At 36.5% G+C, this 19,059-nt stretch overlaps 1 protein-coding gene across 5 annotated transcripts in view; it reads right to left on the reverse strand.

Annotated features, from left to right (window-relative positions):
* The window catches only part of PPP3CA (protein phosphatase 3 catalytic subunit alpha), a 308,774-nt gene that overhangs the window by 80,187 nt on the left and 209,528 nt on the right, over nucleotides 1–19,059 (reverse strand). The gene's annotated exons all lie outside the window — the stretch shown is intronic.

A 19,059-nucleotide genomic window follows, 5' to 3' on the forward strand; every position in this document is an offset into this window, starting at 1 on the left:
TATAACATCTTACATATTTTATATGTTTTTCTATGTCTATGTATTTAATATTTTAAAATAATTTCATGCTTAAATGATGAACATGATGTGGTTATTTCTTAAACACTATGAGGCTCATGGAATGAATACGTCAACAAAGAGGAAATCAGGAGCTCCACGCATGCTATCTTAACCCATTCTCTGCTGCAATCATTTTAAGATAAAACCATTTTAGTCTACCTTCATCTCATTCCCCCTCTTGGTACACTAGATGTGGGTCTTCATTGTCTTTTTTTTTTTTAAGATTTTATTTATTTATTCATGAGAGACACAGAGAGAGAGGGAGAGACAGAGACACAGGCAGAGGGAAAAGCAGGCTCCATGCAGGGAGCCTGACGTGGGACTCGATCCCGGGACTTCAGGATTACACCCCGGGCTGAAGGCCAGCACTAAACTGCTGAGACACCCAGGAATTCCCTTCATTGTCTTAAACAATCCAAATTCTTTCTTCCTTGGATTTCCACAGGTTGACTTCTTTTTAGCCACCAGTCACAGGTGCAAAGGGGTCTTTCTAGAGCACTCCATATTAAAGGAGTCACCTTATTCCAAAATCATTCTCCATCCCATTAATTTGTTTTACTTTCTTCACAATGCTTATCACTATCAGGAGCTATCTCGCTCATTAATTTGTGTACTGTTTCTTTTCTGATCTTTCCCACTAAAATATAACCTCTGTGCAGTTGTATAACTTGTCAGTGCAGAGAATAGCACCTCCCACCCAGTAGGAACACGAGAAACATGTGCTACCTTAGGATTCTTCCACTGGGCCTGCACTGTGTTTAATTTGGAAATCCACTAACCAAGAAGTCAGAGATTTTGAGATGCCTTTGGTGTTGATAATGTTGGATGATAGGTCTGTAGAGTTTGTTCTGGTGCAAGCTCAAAGCCTTCAACTTGTCTGAGATCTTATTTTAAGCTTTTAAGTCACATTTTTCAAAACAGTGTTCAGCCAGACTGGAGTAGAATGTGGGACCTCCAAGTATCTGATGGTGGTTTCCTTACCTGGTTCTACATCATAAACACATGAGAAGGTTTGGAGACTAGACCCCAGGGCCCTGAATCAGAATCCCCAGAGATGCAGATTTATAATCAGCTCTTGGATGAGTTTTACCTAGTCAGTAAGACTAAATAGACCTACATTTTTGAGCCTTTGTGGGCACACCCCAGCCCTCATTCTGCATGCTTGTGTGGTTCCCCTCACAGGGATTAAATGGGGAAATACATGTTTGAAAAGCAACTTCTTCAATGTTAATTCCAGGTTGGTGTCAGAGTAGGATTTCCTATTATATGAAAGGATAATACTAAAGGAATTGTTTGAGCAAGTCTAGGAGAAAGAGATGAACCTAAGAAAAGAGATAATAAAGAGCAAAAGTTCTCTGGGCTTTTGAATGTAGCTACTGCTTATGCCTTGCACATTTCAGTTTTAAGATAAAAGATTTATCCCAAATATCTGGGAACATTCACTATTTTGATATCAAACTTCAGGATGAAAGTGATTGCCATGCTTAGGTACTCAAGAGGATATTGGGAGGGTGCCATGGCCCCACACAGAGGAAGGATACCTCTATGTGATGGTAAGAAAAAGGTATAGTCAGGTAGCTTTCCCCCCAAATGATGCTGTGGCCCCCACCTTCCATCCTCTTGGGCCCATCTGAGCAGAATAAAAATGCCAGCTAATGAGGCAAGCTGTCTTCTTATTTGCTCAGTTTCCCAATTCTCCACGAGGCTAGTTCCTTTCATCTTCAACATCATTTGGTTTTAACCCCACTTCCCAAACAACGAGGCTTTGACAAGTTCTGTTATACCTTCAAGGTAAGCTCTTGCTTCATCGACATAACCTTGTTTTCCACATTCCCCTAGCTTCTCATTATTTGCTTCTCATTCCCAATGGAACACTGCTGGTGGACAGAGTACTCATCTAGGAGCCAGCACGGAAAGGCTGATTATCTTGAAAAGGCTCCAAAAATACAGAAACACAATATAGGTAATAAAAGCACTCCCCACCTCTATGAAAACAGCCATTCACCTGACTAAACATTCTCCAAAAATATATATTATGTCTTCAATAGATTATTAGGGAGAATTGTGCATATTTCCATCAGAAATGTAGAGAGTTATGGCATTAATGAAATGAACACACCAAAGATAATGAAATAGAACATAAGTTTTTTTTTTTTTTTTCTGTACCATTGATACCCTTATCCATGAGTAATCAGATGCGTCACAACATGATGGTTATTTTCCCTATGAGCTATGGTCCTGCTTCTGTTTTTATGCTGGAGATGTAAGAACTCCATTAGTTTTTATATTGTTCAGGTATACCAAGAAGTTAAATCTATAAGTCAGGTGACTAAGTGATTTTTTAAAAAATATTTTATTTATTTATTCATGAGAGACACAGAGAGAGAGAGAGGCAGAGATATAGGCAGGGAGCCTGATGTGGAACTTGATTCCAGTCCCCGAGATCACGACCTGAGCCAAAAGCATATATGCTCAACTGCTAAGCCACCGAAGTGCCCAACTAAGTGATTTTGAATGTGGCTATTCTAACTTTCTCAGTACAACCAAATGATGCAACAGTGACCAACATTCTGTGATGCTTCCATATTTATTACTTTACTCTCTTCTGTTATCAGGAAATACATATATTATGTCTAAATAACCGAGTGCTAAATAATACCTAAGTAAACAATTACTTTTAAATAATTGCTTTTTAATATTGCTTCCCGGCCCAGAATGACTCTCAGTCTACTACAAATAAAACTTTATTGGAAATGATTCTCACAGAGTGGCACCAATGTCTGATCTAAGTCTTCTGAAGGAGAGTACAGAATCTGAAAGTAGAAAACTGAAAACAACACACAGAAAGGAGATGTCTTTATTTCTTAAGGAAGGAAATAGCTTTTATTTCTAGTATCTTTTCTGGATAGCTAGCCATTAAGCTTTGAAAACACAGGCTTGGAGGTTCAAGTATACATAAATACAAATAGAAATATTGTGTCTGTATGTCCATGCACAGATATGTGTGTGTAAAACCACACACCACAAAGAAGGAATTATTTGGAGATTAGTGGTCAGCGTAGCTGTTAGGGAGTCATTAAACAAGTTCAAGACTTTACTCACTGTGTATTACAGCAAAGTAGTGCTAAAGAGAAAGAGCAATAAACAGCTGGGGCTGTAACAAGGGACTCTTTGTAGTTACTGAGTAAGTTCTTATAATCTACAAACTGGACAATGAATCAGTCACAGGGCAAGTCTGAGCCCCGAGAACCAGCACACTGCTAAGCAGAGAAGATAATGGCCAGGATATTGAGGACAAACAGGCTCTTGAGAAAACAATCTCAGGCAGAAGAAGGACAAGCTGGAAAGATAATCACTCCCAGGACCAAGCCTTTGCATTGCATCTCCTGACTAGAGATAAGCTGCTAACTTTATCTAGAAGGGAAAGATACTCAGTACAAGAATCATTCACATATTATACATACAATTAGGTATGCACGTCGTGATTACTTGAGTGAATCAGCAAATAAGTATGTTCATATTATAATTTAATTATTTTTTCAAAGAGTTCCATTGTTTCTAAGTTCACATTGGCAATTAAATTACAACTTTAAAGAATGTAAACAGTAGACAGTACTAAACACACTAGGATGAGGTCCCCGTACAACTGCTATACAACCGATCATTTGAAAAGGACTCTGACAAAAACTGCCATCCTGAATAAAGCTCATATTAACAAACAGAATATAAAATATATACTTTCATGTAAAACTACTTAAAGTAGTTTTGAACTAATGCTCACACTCACGCATTTGGTCCTGTTTCTTGCCCATATAAAAAAAAATCCATTAAAGAACATCACTGCATTGACTTCTTACTGACACTAAGCAAAACTTCTTTAATGTCATAGCATTCCAGGTTAAAGAAAGCTTACACAAATTAAGAATGCCTGAGGACAGAGGAGTGAGTTGTTAAAGAGAAACAGACAAAAAAAAAAAAAAAAAAAAAAACAAACCCTATCAAACGATCAATTGCAGGGGAAAAATAGATTTTTAATGGACCAGCGTTCCAAAATCGCATCCATATCATGATTTAGAAGTCAAGTGCTTTGGATTCTTGACTCGCTATTTTTCTATAAAGACCTTTTAGTTCCTCCAAAACACTGGCTTTTATCATCTTGGAAGACTTGCATGAAGTAGAATAACTTCTTATACAAGTTTTTCCAGTTCATACTAAACTAACAGTTTGTAATTTTTCTTTTAGAAAAGACATTACTGAATCACCCAGCAATTTGCACCATTAGAGTTCCACTGTCCTTTCAGCTTCACTGATTTCCACCCAATACTTTTTCCATAATAACCACATTTCCCAAGACAATAAAATTTCTAATGTTAAGGAACTAACATGTCTAATTCTCAGCATGAGAGGATTAATCTATTACATTTATTAGTTTGATTTCTGAATCTTCTGGCAGCTACAACTTACTCTTTTCCAAAATTTACAATTTTGCAGAGAAAGGTCTTACATTTAGAGGTTTTGCTATAGGGTAAATACAGTGGGTACCACAAGTACATATGTGCTTCCCCCTGTTGATAATCCAGGCTTAGGGAACCGTTCGTGAAGGATAAGTTCAAGTACAAACCAGTCAGCCTGAATACGTATAGTTAATTAGCAGAATGTGTAAACTTCTGAAATCTGGAAATTCCTGAGATAAAAGGGAGTTTTATTATGGCATTAACTTATTTCTAAAATTCTTTATCAACTGTAAAAATAAACTAACTAGTAAAAGATAAATTAAAAAATGTCAGCTTATAATTATAATCCAATGGAAAGAAACTAGAATAGCCTACATTTTTAAGCTATGTTATAGAAGGACCAAACAAATACAACACCTTGGTATGTACACAGTGTATTCAAATCAATAGAATAATAAATTATTGAAATTTGTTTTTTTCTTAAAAATAGGTGCTTTAACCATGAAAATTCTTGTTTTTTTCTCTCCTTCCTGGGTTGAATGCTTCCCAAGATTTTGTTTACTGGAAGAATTTAATTTATTAAACAAGAATGTATTTGTTTCAACTGTTACCACCAATTTTCCATTTCTGCATCAATCCATATTATAACAAAAGGCAGAATTATTAAAAATTCATAATAATGTTACAGAATTATATAAGTCATGGTCATGGTTGCGACACTATTGACTAATAATAGTAATAAGGATGTATAATACTTACAAGATTATTTAATTAAATTTGGTCATCCCTCTATTCATGTGTCCAAGTTTGGTCAGACCCGAAAATTATCAGTTATGTGATATGTAGAATTATTTACATTATGTAGTTCACCAAGCCCTTGATGGTCATCACCAATCAAGGGTATTGGATAAACACTAGGAGTTGATGTAATTTCAGTCAAATACAAGTAAATATGATGACTTAAGTACTTAGATATATCATTAATAAACGAATGATTGTTCTTTTCACTTTTCGAAATACTGGTCCCAGGTTTCAGAACCCAGTGAACTCCTTCCAGGATCCTGAAACATGGGCTTTCATTACTATAAGCAGATCTGGGGGTTATAGATCTATGCCTTAGCATCTCCACCTGTATATTTCTGGAATGTTGTATTTTGTTTTGTTTTGTTTTGTTCAACTATTTGGTAGCTGTGGTCACAGTATTCTTTCAGTTCTGGTTTTTTGCTTTTTTCCTAGATGCATTATTTCATCCTTGAGAAGAGGCAGGATAGTGCGATGGGTAAGTAGACAGACTACAAAGCTAGACTGCCTGGTTTTATACCTGCTCTTTGTTAGTTTTTTGGTTTGTATGTGTATTCCTCAGGACGGACCTGAGGCAACAAACCATGGCTTCTTAATTATTGTCTTCATTCTCCCTGAATCAGCTTTACTATCTATTGAAGGCGTGGATTCTTCCAATTTGCTTTCCCCAATTTCCTCCTTTATGTATATATTCACACTCTTTTCACTACTTTTCCTTATGCTTTCGTCATTTTGTTCTGGAAAATGCCACCTATGTGACTAGGAAAAGGTATTTAATATTTGTAGGAGGTCTCAGATGCCTCAACTGTAGGGGGTTTCACACTAGACCTCATTCTATATGTTTTCTTTCATTAATAAAGTAATATAAGAGAGGAAAAGAGCTTAGCAGGCTATGGTCCACGGAATGTACTGACACAATATGAAATAGGCATGGCAGCTATTCCAGATGTTGTCTGCCTAAGAAATATCTTGAATGTTTTTTCAGATTTAGATGGATGATCTAAGTATCTGTTCTCAACGTAGCCATAAATAAAATATATAAAAAGTTCTATTTTTTTCCACTTCTTATCCCAATCTATGCTATCATATATTGAAAGCTGTTAAGGCTGAAATCAAATAAACTAGGCCCCATGCTCCACAATTTCCATTTTATGAGAGTGGAAATATTTCCAAATGGCTTTAGCGATATTACCAATCTTTAGCAAGTAGCAGCACCATGGTGAGTTTCCAGTTAGTCTCATTTTCTTTTGTAGCAAAACTCATTTATAAGACCACTCTGTTTCATAGCTGTGTAATGGTAGTAATGTTTTAAAAGCTGAAAGTAACATAGTAAACAGAAGTATTTTACCAAATGGATTAGAAAACAAAATAAAACAAAACAATTCTCCTTAGATTTCTGGAAAACTCTAAGAAAAATCTTCAAAGTGGGGAATAAGTGAATCACTTATTATTATGATACTCCTCAAATTTGGACAACTTAAATATGATTTTGTTTCTAATATTTTAAAAACTCAAGTAAAGCAGGTTACATATATTTAATTTTAAGGTCCAGTTATTTATCATAATATTGGCAATTAGAGGCAGTAGGTTTATCAGTAAAGAACTTTTTATCTAGCACTGACTTTCAAGTAGGCAGTTCTATTTATGCCTACTAGTAAGTGAACAAGGTAGTAAGTGCTATTCCTAAAAGACAGTACTTAAAATGACTTAATAGAAAGAAGTATTAAATTTCTTCAGTAAAAATATATAGGCTTGTTATATGAAGCATATTTGGAAATGGAACTTTTAACTTTTAACTGACCAATTATTAACAATATATGAACACCTGAGACATGTTAGAACACATTCATCTGAAAATTAGTTAAGAAAATGTATTTTCTAGAAAAGAATTCTGACAAAGGCAATGAGCCTATTCTTAATTCTGCCCAGTTTTCCTTAATCTATCAATTCCTCATCTATCTTTCATTCAGATATTCCAGAATTATTTATTCAATTAAATATCTGAAAAAATAGGGGCCCCTGCGTGGCTCAGTTGGTTAAATGTCTGACTTCTGCTTAGGTTCAGGTCATGATCTCAAGGTCCTGGGATCTTGCCCTGCCTTGGCAGTCTGCTTCTCCCTCTCCTCTGCCTCTCCCCACTACCCCCTCCTTGTGCTCTCTATCTCACTCACTCTCTCTCTCAAATAAAAATTTTGGAAAACTCTTTAAAAACATCTGAAAAAAATAAACCACTGAAATGTGTAATGTTTACTAAATAAACTGCAATAAAAGGATGCATAAATACCACCAAAGATTGATGATTTATTTGTGTTAGAATATCCTGGGACAATAAAGAAATAAAAGGCATAGAATCAGGTCTCAAGAACTTTAGAGCGTACTTGAGAAAACACACACCTACCAAATGGTACTGAAAAGTGTTGGTTTCCTACCAAATGGTACTGAAAAGTGTTGGTTTCCTGGCATCCAAGTATTTGCCTCTTCATTCTGAAACTTCTGAGCATTCTCTTATGGTCATGAAATATGGGTTTAAGAGTTAGTTCTCCCATAAACATTTATATAAGTGAATCATTTCATTGCCTCTCAGCCATCTGTCAAACTTCTTAACAGACACAGAAGGATAGTTTCTCTAAAAATAAATGTCAAGTTAAAAATACTTTACATATATGTTTTTATGTTTTTATTTTGAAATTTCAAGTTACATCAAGAAAGGATAAGATTGCATTGTTTATCCAAAGGAGGTATCAATTTAAAAGTTTTACAACTTGTACTAATTAATTTCAAATTTCTATGTCACGACTAATATTCATTCAATTGAAGATTCCTATTGTGGAGCTGATTACATTCCACAGTGGTACAAATCATCACCTTTTTTAATCTCTATGAATATATATATATATATAGAATGTCCTTTTGTGTGTGTGTGTGTATATATATATATATATAATGATATACATGGCATATAAACTAAGGGATCAGGGCAAATCAATGCAGATGTTTAGAAAACATAAAACCACTGCCAATAATTCATCATAACTTGTGATTCATTAGTAACCATTTTCAAACTTAGCTTCTTTTTCATTGTTAAAAATGATGAATGTTTCTTATATATATGAATTTCTAGGAAGATCAATCAAATTGTCAATCAACTCTTTTCCTCTCCCCAAATATAAAAAGGTTGAAAAGTAAAAAATTTTCATGATGTGTTTGGTGAGTTATTAACCTGATTTTTAATAGGGAATAGGTTATTTTGCAAAATCATATAATTTCAAGTTACATTTCCTTATAAATCTGCTTTATTAAGTTGCCAGAACTCTTTCCACCATCTATATTCATTATTTAAGGTATTTTAAACAAAAAGTTTAAATGTTCTTAATACCTATGAAGCTAATTTAAAAATATTATGTCTCTTTGTTATTAGTCATGTCACAAATTGAACTATATTTTTCAAAAGGACACTGGATTTCTCCTGTGATGTTTTGATATTTTACAAGAGAGTTTACATGTCAGAGTGGACAAACTGTCCAAAATCCCAAATAATAGCTAACAACATAAACTAGGATATTTTATTCAGTCTTAATTAGCAGGTAGAGTTATTAAATACCCCCCATGTGACAGATGTTATAGAAAATTTACAAAGTCACTTTCAATTATGGGAAGACAAGTTTATATAAATATGAAATAATTCAAGGATAATATGTAATTTTATAGTAGAAGAATGTAAGAACAATCAATTCCCTTAAGAAACACAGTGCATACTTGGGATATAAGGCACATATGAAGAGAGGGACCAGACAGGATTCCCGGCTGCAAAACTGCTACTGATCCGACCTTTCATCAGTAAGAAAACACTGACCATTGATCATGATTGTTGCTCTGTGGCTCCTACACTTGTGAAATGTACATGGCTAAAACAGTTCCAGAGGGGTCTCGTCAAGAGGCTCCTTAACGTTTCAAACGTCTCAGAACTAGAGACAGGATAAAATCAATTTTATTCTCTGCGTCCTACAGCTGTTTCCTGGGAAGTAGTAAGAAGCCAAACACACAGTCCTTGCCATGTGTGCTGTGGCTGGTATGATCCTTTCCTTCTGTTTCATGAATAAGTAATTTTCCTCTCTGCAATGCTAAGTCATCCTGACTGCTTTTGACCTTTCCCTCCCTAACAGTAAGAACAAGCAAAGACCAGTGTGGCTGAGGTCACATTTTGGCTTTCAATGTGTTCTGCAGAGCTAAAAGGGTATATAAGGAGTGTTAGGGGTCATTACAACAATAATGGCATACTTTCATCATTTTTCATACTTGGGAGTTATTTCCACAGAAGGTTTCTTTGTGTGTATAGGTGTGCATTGTGTTGGGGGAAAGGGTGAAGTGCTAGACTCTTTTGCTGTTTAAAATTTGTTTATAAATATTACTGATACAGACAGAAGTCTTACAGAAAATTAGAAATTTGGAAATGAAGGTGGGTTGACATTATCAAAGAAGACTTAACCAAAGGGAAGTGACTTGCAGTGTTGATAAAAATTTGTAATAAGTTGTGAATAAGAGGAAGGGATCTTTAGGTAGGAAGGTGCAAATGAACTAGGTTAAATAGACTGCAAAAAGAAAAACAAAATGTATTGATCAGAGGGTATATGTGAAATAGAGGAGATAGATTAGAAAGGTGAGATTAGATTATGAAGGTTTGGATTCTTGTATGCTATGTTTTCAGGAGAAGGAGCACAATCCCAGTAATGAAAGAAGATAAATCTGGAAGCTCTAGGGAGAATGCAATGGTATGGAAAAATTGAAAGCCAGGTTGTTTTCAATAAGAGGTTCGTTGCAATCATGAAGTCACAAAGATAATGAGGTCTGATATTACATTGGTGGCAACACGAAAAGATCTAAGGGGCCTAATATTTTTATACTTCTAGATGACCATTAAAAGTTATATAATAAATGAAGTCATTCATGTGTGCCCTGATTCAAAAAATAAATGCCTACAACATTCCTACAGCATCTCATTCTGTAAGACCCTAGGAATATAACAGAACTTAGACATAACTAATAGTCTCGTAAAGTTAGCATGTAATGAAGGACAATGAACTAAATAAGTAATAATACTAGAGTACAAGCTTTGAAGGCAGAGATTTCTTTTCTTCTTTGTTGACTGTTTTTTTTTTTAATTTTTTTTTTTATTTATTTATGATAGAGAGAGAGAGAGAGAGAGAGAGGCAGAGACACAGGCAGAGGGAGAAGCAGGCTCCATGCACCGGGGGCCCGACGTGGGATTCGATCCCGGGTCTCCAGGATCGCGCCCTGGGCCAAAGGCAGGCGCTAAACCGCTGCGCCACCCAGGGATCCCTCTTCTTTGTTGACTGTTATATACTAAGTGCTCAGGATAGTGCCTGGCACGTAGGGAATCCTCAATAAATATTCACTGAATGAACAAACGAATGAACGAATGAGCAATGCAATGGGAATGGTAAACTTGGTAAAGTTTCCCGGAGGAGGTGGTACTTAGGCTGAAATCTGAATAATTAAGAGGAGTTAGTTACAGAATTGGTTGGGACAGGGACAGGGAATATGGTTCACAGCGGAAGAAAAACTTGTGACATAATTTAGGAAGTGAAAGGAGATCTGTGAATTTGGAGTCTAGGGATGCAATGAAAAGAGACAAAGCTGTAAAGATTACCATGGGCCACAGAACAAGGATGTTTGCATTCAAGTTAGGAAGTTGGAACTTCATCTAAAGAGGGGCCATGAAAGGAATTCAAGCAGGAGAAAGACTCTATCTTAGCCCTGGTAAGTCACTTTATTTCTCTAAGCCTCAAGTTGCCAGTGTGTAGAATAAGGACAGTAGCAGCTATCACACACAGCAGCTGTGAAGATTAAATCTGATAATGATGTAGTAACTGGCATGGGTTAGTAACTCACTACCAGGTAAGCTCCCTATCTCTACAATACCAGAGCTCTCATCCGCTCCACTTGATTGGAGCTGCCCCCCCTTAATAAGTGATTACAATAATATTTCAATGTTAAAATATCACTAGCTTTAGTCCAGATAAAGAGTTTTGTATATATTATGGTAATATTTTGCCTTCTTTTTGTTTAATGCTAGGTAAAGGGTGATCGTCCCAATGTTACACCTATAGATGCAAAGTGCAAGCAAGGTGACTTTTGCCTTCTTATTCACCTCACTTTGTGCAACATGACTGAATCGGAACAAAACAACTGCAGAATATTTAAAATAGAAATTACACATGAATAGATTATATAGGAATTACAATTTTTGTGTTGATTAGCACATTTTTGTTACAACACTTTTAAATCCCATCACTTATAAAGTCCCGTAACTGATATTCCAATAAAGTAATTGGACATAGGCAGGTTTCTGAATTACTGACTGATGTACACAATGCTTTCCACTATTTGTAAATATAATGTATTTAAAAGGAAGCAGAGTCTCTACGTGTCTTAAAGTGCAGAGAATCAGAAATCATGAAAGCCTCAAAGAAACAATGAAGTGTAAATGCTTGTTTACATACAGGTGAGAAAATATACCATGGAACCTTAAGCACATAAAGGACCCGTTCCCAAGATCTTTGAAAAAACTTATAACCCAGGAATGTTATAAGCATATTATTCCCCCATGAGATGCAGCTAAGCATGAGCGCTGGTTTCAGGCATGGATGGATCTGGGCGGATACATAGCCTCCCAAACTATTTAGTCTACACACACTGGTCTGTTTTCTCCTACCAGGTAGACTTATTCCAAGTATTCTCCAAATCACATCCTGCCAGTATGCAGAGTTAAGAGGTAGATTCACCAATTCTAGCCCAATTAAATAAAGGGATAACTGCCCCCCTGAATCTCCTCTATTCACTCATGACTTAATCTTCATGTCCAGGGAGCTGTGCATGGCAATGGGCCAGTCCTGGGTCATGTGCCCACCCCGACTTGCTAGTGGGGAAAGGTGAAGTCTGTCATATAAAAGGAATGGGAATGGGAAAAGAATTCCAGGCAAACACAAAAATCAGTTTGTCTTTAAAAAAAAGGTTGAAATTCTTCTACTTCTGTTTACCTTAAAGATCATTTCAGTAGCCTTTGCTAGAGTTTGAAGTCCTTATTTGAGCAATGTTGGCAAGAACTGGACAACTCACTGAAATGGTTTAATATTCAGTTTGTCTAGAATCTGCACAGAACTTGTGACGGAGTCATTTATATTACAGACCCAAATCGCTGAAGAAGAAGACATTCCACTCTTTAGTTTATCTAAAGCCTTTCTTTCTAGTTATAGTCATCACCTCATCCCTTCCCACTGCCAATGGAATTGGCTCTTTTTATGGACTTCTTTTTTTCCAGGAAAATATACACATATATCATACACATACCCATACACAGATATACAGGTGAACATACACACTGTACTTAAAAAAAGAAAGAGGCCGAAATGAAATTCAGACACTGAAGGATCTGCTAGCCTAGTGCATGAGCTAAATTAAACATGTAATGAACCACTGTGAAAGGTCAAGTCTTAGAATGTAAAAAATTGTGGATGCCAAGACTCTACTCTTCTCCTACTGTATCCTGTGATGTCTAAAATATGGTGAAAACATTTTAAGTACCATGACTCATGTCTCTGAAGATGGCAGCAGTTTTCATACAAAGATCAAGTGTTGGAAAGGCATGGAAAACTGGAAACGAAACAACTATATAAAAACCCACTTAGGGGATGATCTAATCTTCGTTGATTCCAATTCCTGTAAGGATTAGAAAATTCTACGTTAAGCACACTTTCCATATTTCTCTTTCCACAGTTGTCATTAATGTGGTATTTACAAAAGACTTTTTTGACTAAAACACAAAAGAGATGAGTTTCTTAGTATTTCAGCCATATTGCTTCTAACTTGCAGTCAGGGTCTTCTATTTGGGAAATCAAGACTGGTGACTCTGGAAATACTGATGGTACAAACACATGGATTATAACAAGCCTCTATGTGTGATGCACTTTTTCTTCATATTTTTAAACACTTTATAGACCTAACAAACTCCTGCTTACCCACCACTAAAGTTCTCAAGAGCAGACAGTGTCTAATGGCTATACAGAGCAAATTCTTAGTTAAGTGTTCCACTCAGAAAATAAACACATTCTCTTCCCTAGGAGACTTCAAACACATCTTACATAAGCAACATCTATCTGTGCTGGAAATTGGCCATGCAATCAAAATCTACAATGCTGCTTCCATGAAGGCTGTTAAAACTATACCAATTACTTCAGGCTTGCCAAAATGCTATTTATTACATATTTGAGGAGGGGCACTTCCAAAAGTGAACAGGATCCTTAGCACCAGTCTTGGGTTTAGAACTTTTATCTTAGTAACCTGTTCAGTACTGTAGGTCTTCTAGGATTTGGGTCCAGATTTGTTCCCATGGGGACCTGAAATCTTGTTCTTCCTTATGTTAGCCCAGGGGCTTGGTTTGGGTTATATTACTTATTTACAGAAGACCCTAATGCCTATTCATTAGTTAAATCTCAAAACATCACCTGTTTCTTAGATCTCCCCCAGGTCGCTAATGGTGACATCTGCTGGCTTCTGGATATACAGTTCCTCTGTTTTGAACTTCTCTGTTACTGGATCCCCCAAAAAGATCTGTTGAAGTTCTAACCCCTGGTACCTGTGAATGCAATTTTATTTGGAGACAGGGTCTCTCTGCAGGTTAACATGAGATCACACTCGGGCAGCCCGGGTGGCTCAGCAGTTTAGTGCCGCCTTCGGTCCAGGGTGTGATCCTGGAGACCCGGGATCAAGTCCCACATCAGGCTCCCTGCATGGAGCCTGCTTCTCCCTCTGCCTGTGTGTCTCTGCCTCTCTCTCTCTTTCTCTGTCTCTATGAATAAATAAAATTTTTTAAAAACAAAACAAAACATGAGATCATACTCCATTAGGATAGGCCCTGCTGTATGACTGGTGTCCTTATAGGAAGAGAAAAATTTAGACCCAGGGACACGAGGCCATGTAAAGACAGAGGCAGAGATTGGAGTCTGGCTGCTACAAGCAAAGGAAGGCCTGGGGCTACCACAAGCTGGAAGAGGCTGGGAAGGATATCCCCTAGAGGTTTCAGAACAAACACAGCCTTGCCAACATCCTGATTTCAGACTTCTAGCCTCCAGAACTGTGAGACAATAAATTTCTGTTGTTTTAAGCAGCTCGGTTAGTAGAACTTTGTTATGGCAGCCCTAGGAAACTAATAGACTAGGTTTATTACTCAATTATTTGATTTTGACTCACACACACACACACAAACACATTTTAAGTTCTTAAAATATGCCAAGCAGTGTTTCTAAGCATTTTAAATACTTCAGTTCAATTAATCCTGAAATCACCATAGGAGGTAGGTATTACTATACGTCATCATTTTCCAGATGGGGATTTGAGAAAGCATAAGCTATTCACCTAAGCTGGTAAGCAGCAAAGGTGAGATTCAAACCTAGGCCATGTCACTCTGGGGCCTATGCAACTCAGGAGGACTATTCATGTCAGCCACCATATCTCTGCCCCATGAACAGACCTCCCCGCCACCATGGCATGTGTCTCCATGGTGAACCATCCTCCTCATGCAGACATGTGGGCTGCAACCTTTTCCAAACTGTTCTTTGCCAGTAAGGTTAGGATATATACCCTGAGAGATGACAAAAATCTGAAAAAAGAACAAATGTGAGGAGCCTAGCTAGGTTCATGACCATGACAGGGTCCTGGAAGCTTTTGTTGACTGCAGATTCAATGTGTGCCAGGTCTGTGCTAAAACTCCTAATGCAACAGCTCATTCTGAACTCCTTATTTTTAAGCACACAACAACAAAATAGAATGCCCTAAGGGAATACAATAAACATTATTTTGGACCTTGAAAACATGGTTTAGAAGAAAAACAGGGGTACTCAGTCCAGAAAGAAAAAAAATAGATGGCAACATAATAACTAACTGTTCTCAAGTATTTGAGAGGCTTTTATGGATGAAACATTAGGCTTATTTTCTGTTTTTCAGGAAGATAAAATAAAGGCAAATGAGTGAACGTTAAAAGGGAGCCTATTTGTACAGTATAAAAAAAGACTCCTAAATAACAAGAAAACAAGCAGAATGGAATGGCTTAGTATTGCACTGTAATGAGCTCACCTACACAAGAAATATTTATGTCAAGGGTGAGGCACCAAGGCGCTATTGCTATTTCCTTATATCCGAGTCCTTTCATTTTCTTCTTTTTGATTAAGGATTCTCTTCACTTGGGGCAACTTATTTTGGGTAAACAGTTTGAATCCTACTTTAAGTGGCAACTACCATTAACCAGCTATTAGTTTCTTAAGATATTGAACTAGTCACCTCTCTATTCTCTTTATAAAACTGAAATGATAATATCTTGCACAGCTGAGGTTTAAAAAGCATTGCATTTTGACTGTCACTGCCATATTTCGATGACCTTAAAACTCTACCGATCCTAAGATACACTAATATTTTATGTATTAAATAGAAGTTAAACAAATAATGAAATGTTTTCTTACCACTTAAAAATCATTACTTTATACCTTATCAGAGAAATATTGAATAATATATTTCTAAACCTTCCTCTCACTGAGTTTGACTCATTAGAATCCTTTTTCATACCGGAATCATTGCTGTATTTTCACAAACGTCATTGTCTATTCTATCAAAAGTACTCAGGATGCAGTATATTTTAAAGGAACACTGAAGAATTATTATTTTTTTTAATTTTATTTATTTATTTATTTATTTATTTATTTATTTATTTATTTATTTATGATAGAGAGCGAGAGAGAGAGGCAGAGACACAGGCAGAGGGAGAAGCAGGCTCCATGCACCGGGAGCCCGATGTGGGATTCGATCCCGGGTCTCCAGGATCGCGCCCTGGGCCAAAGGCAGGCGCCAAACTGCTGCGCCACCCAGGGATCCCCAACACTGAAGAATTATAACCAGGATTTTGTTGCTGAACTTTCTTGTTCAGTGTATGGTAGGCAATCCTTTGCTTTCATGTTAGTAAGAAAATGTGATGGGCTGCATTGGCTTGTGGAGGTTGTTATTTTCTCAGGTCCTGTAAAGCATATGGTTTTTGCTTAGCGTAAAAATAGGTAATTGCAGACAGTTGTTCAATTAGTGAATTTTTTCTTCTCTCTATTAAATGTGTGTACCTCACTGCCATGTTTTTCTGCCTTTCTACACAATAGCATTTAGTTTCAATGCCAAATAATATTTTTGAAGACTCCGTAAACAGCAATTAAACTTCACTCATGCAGTTTCGGCACTGTGCGTAACTGATCGAGACAAAATAAATGGCTCTGAGCTTATGCCCAAGCGTACAATGGCAGCTATATCATGACTAGTGTTTGACCAACAGTGATTCTAAGACTCAAGCAAGTTTCAGAGAAGGTAAAATATGAAAAAAGTACATTTCAGAATTGGTGAAATATAATTTTCCTCAACCGTAAGGAAATGTCTATCTTAATAGGTCCCCCTATATTTACATAAAAGAGGGGCTCAATAAATACTTGTGTAATGGAGTAAAGGCTTCTACGGGGGGGTGGGGGGGATTTTCTTCCATTATCTAGAATAGAGGAGTGCTAAATTACTTTTTGAACCTATGATTATCTCATCCCAAAGCAATTAAGAAGACAAGATGAGGGGAGGGATGGGTGATCTGAATGAAAGCATGCCTTGAAATGCAACTATAAGAACACATTAAATAAGGAATTACAAAGCTGGTTGTCTCAGTAGCTGAGGAATGGCGTGCAGTTGGCTGGCCACTGTGAGAAGGCACAGGAACGTGTCTGAGCTCTCCCAGGTATGCCTTTGGGAGTCCTGCCATTTCCATAGCTCTCTGTGGACCACCTCACTACCACACTCCCTTCCCCACCCCACCAGACCAAAGACTAGGCCTTCTAAGCAGGGGAAAGCTGAAACCCTCTGGAGGAGCTGAGTCACCACTGTCCCTGGTTTAGGTTCCTGCCTGTGTGCTATTTTTTTCTTTTCTTGGTGCTGATCTTATTCTTTTCAGAGGCTCATCATCCCACATTAGCTTTAATTAGTTGATGCAGTGCTGCCCCCCTCTTTCTACTTCTAATCTAAATGTGTCATGAGAACAAGAGCAATTTACTACTCTCCATGGGCTGAGAGTAGGCATGTATAAATTTGGGAAGCTCATTATAACTCACAGCTGTCAGTTCTCAAAGAAAAAAAAATAACCTCCTACAAAACAAAACAAATCAAAAACTCAACCCAGCAAGGACTCTGTCTTCATTATTCTGTGTTATATAAAACAGGTCATTAATCAATGAGCAACTGTATTTCCACTTCTGTTCATCTGAGATCTTACTAATGTTAAAATGTGGCTTTTACCATGACACTTCTCTGGGCAGAAATAATCAATAATTGTCTTTTGCCTCAAAAAATTTTTTTCTACATTTCCTATCATGACATCACTGAACCCTTTCCTTTCATGACAGTCTGGTTCCATATTCCACCTCTTCAGGCTCATCTCCATCAATCGTTGGAGAAGTGTTTGGTGTTGTGGTTGGGTCTATGAGCTCCAGTGTTTATCTGACTTAATTCAAATCTTGGCATTACTGCCATCGAATGTGTAATTTTTGGACAACTAACTACCTCGACAAACCAGAGAAAAGACATCTATACTCACTGGCTTATTGTGTGAGAATTTTAGTCACTACCCACACTGACATATAGTAAGTGTATATAAATGTAGCTATTGCTATAACAAAAACATACCACTTGATTTGAAATCTTATTAGGCTTGTTCTTTCTACTAATCATTCTATATATTTGTAGGAAATGTATACATATTTTTATAGAGTTACATATAACATTACATACTCAACTTTGTACACAGTTAATAAGGTTACTTTTGTAAAAGGTTACATATACATAAGGTTAAATACATAACCATATAGATTAGTAATTTCATATTATCAATAATATGACTGAATATTGAAATGATAATGATTTCATTCATATATGATATGAAATGATATGGATATCTGACGTATGACAAACACTTTTAAAGAAAGCTTTTTACAGTTAAAGTGTCTTGTGAAGGTGGAAAATCAGTCTTAGATTTAGATGGCCTGTTAGAAGAGATTTCACTGGTTAAGGACAGGGTCAGGCTCAGGATTCCTAATTCCTAGTACAGCAGTGTACACACATTTCAAATTTAGGGACAAATACAACTAGAGGACAAATACACTCTTTAAGTGTTCTCTACCGTATCCAATATTGCTCCTTGTGTCTGCTCATTTGGGAGCTCAGTAATATTTTGCTTAATCCCTACAAAGAATATGGCAAATATATAAACAGTGCTTTAGGTATAAACCAAGAAATAGTGAACCTCAATAAAGTCCTGATGTTTTTACACAGAAATGCAATGGATTCTCTACCCAAAGCAGATTTTTGGGGGTTTTTTGTTTGTTTTTGTCCTATAACTACTGAACAAATAAAATAAAAAGCTTTGAGAAACTTTATTCTGTCTTGATTTTTAAGTTTGTTTCAACAACTCTTATTGCTGGGAAAAATAATTAATGTATATAGGACAATACAATTAATTCAAAGTCTTTAAAATTGTGTTTCCTTTTATGGTATTTTTAAGCCTTCTAGCATTGTGACATTATTATATAATACTAGGTTTTTGCCATAAATTATGTCCTCGCATTAATTTTCCAATGAATTTTGCATAGTACTTTCATATTTT

The sequence above is a fragment of the Canis aureus genome, chromosome 33 (genome assembly GCF_053574225.1).
Source record: "Canis aureus isolate CA01 chromosome 33, VMU_Caureus_v.1.0, whole genome shotgun sequence".
NCBI lineage: Eukaryota > Metazoa > Chordata > Mammalia > Carnivora > Canidae > Canis > Canis aureus.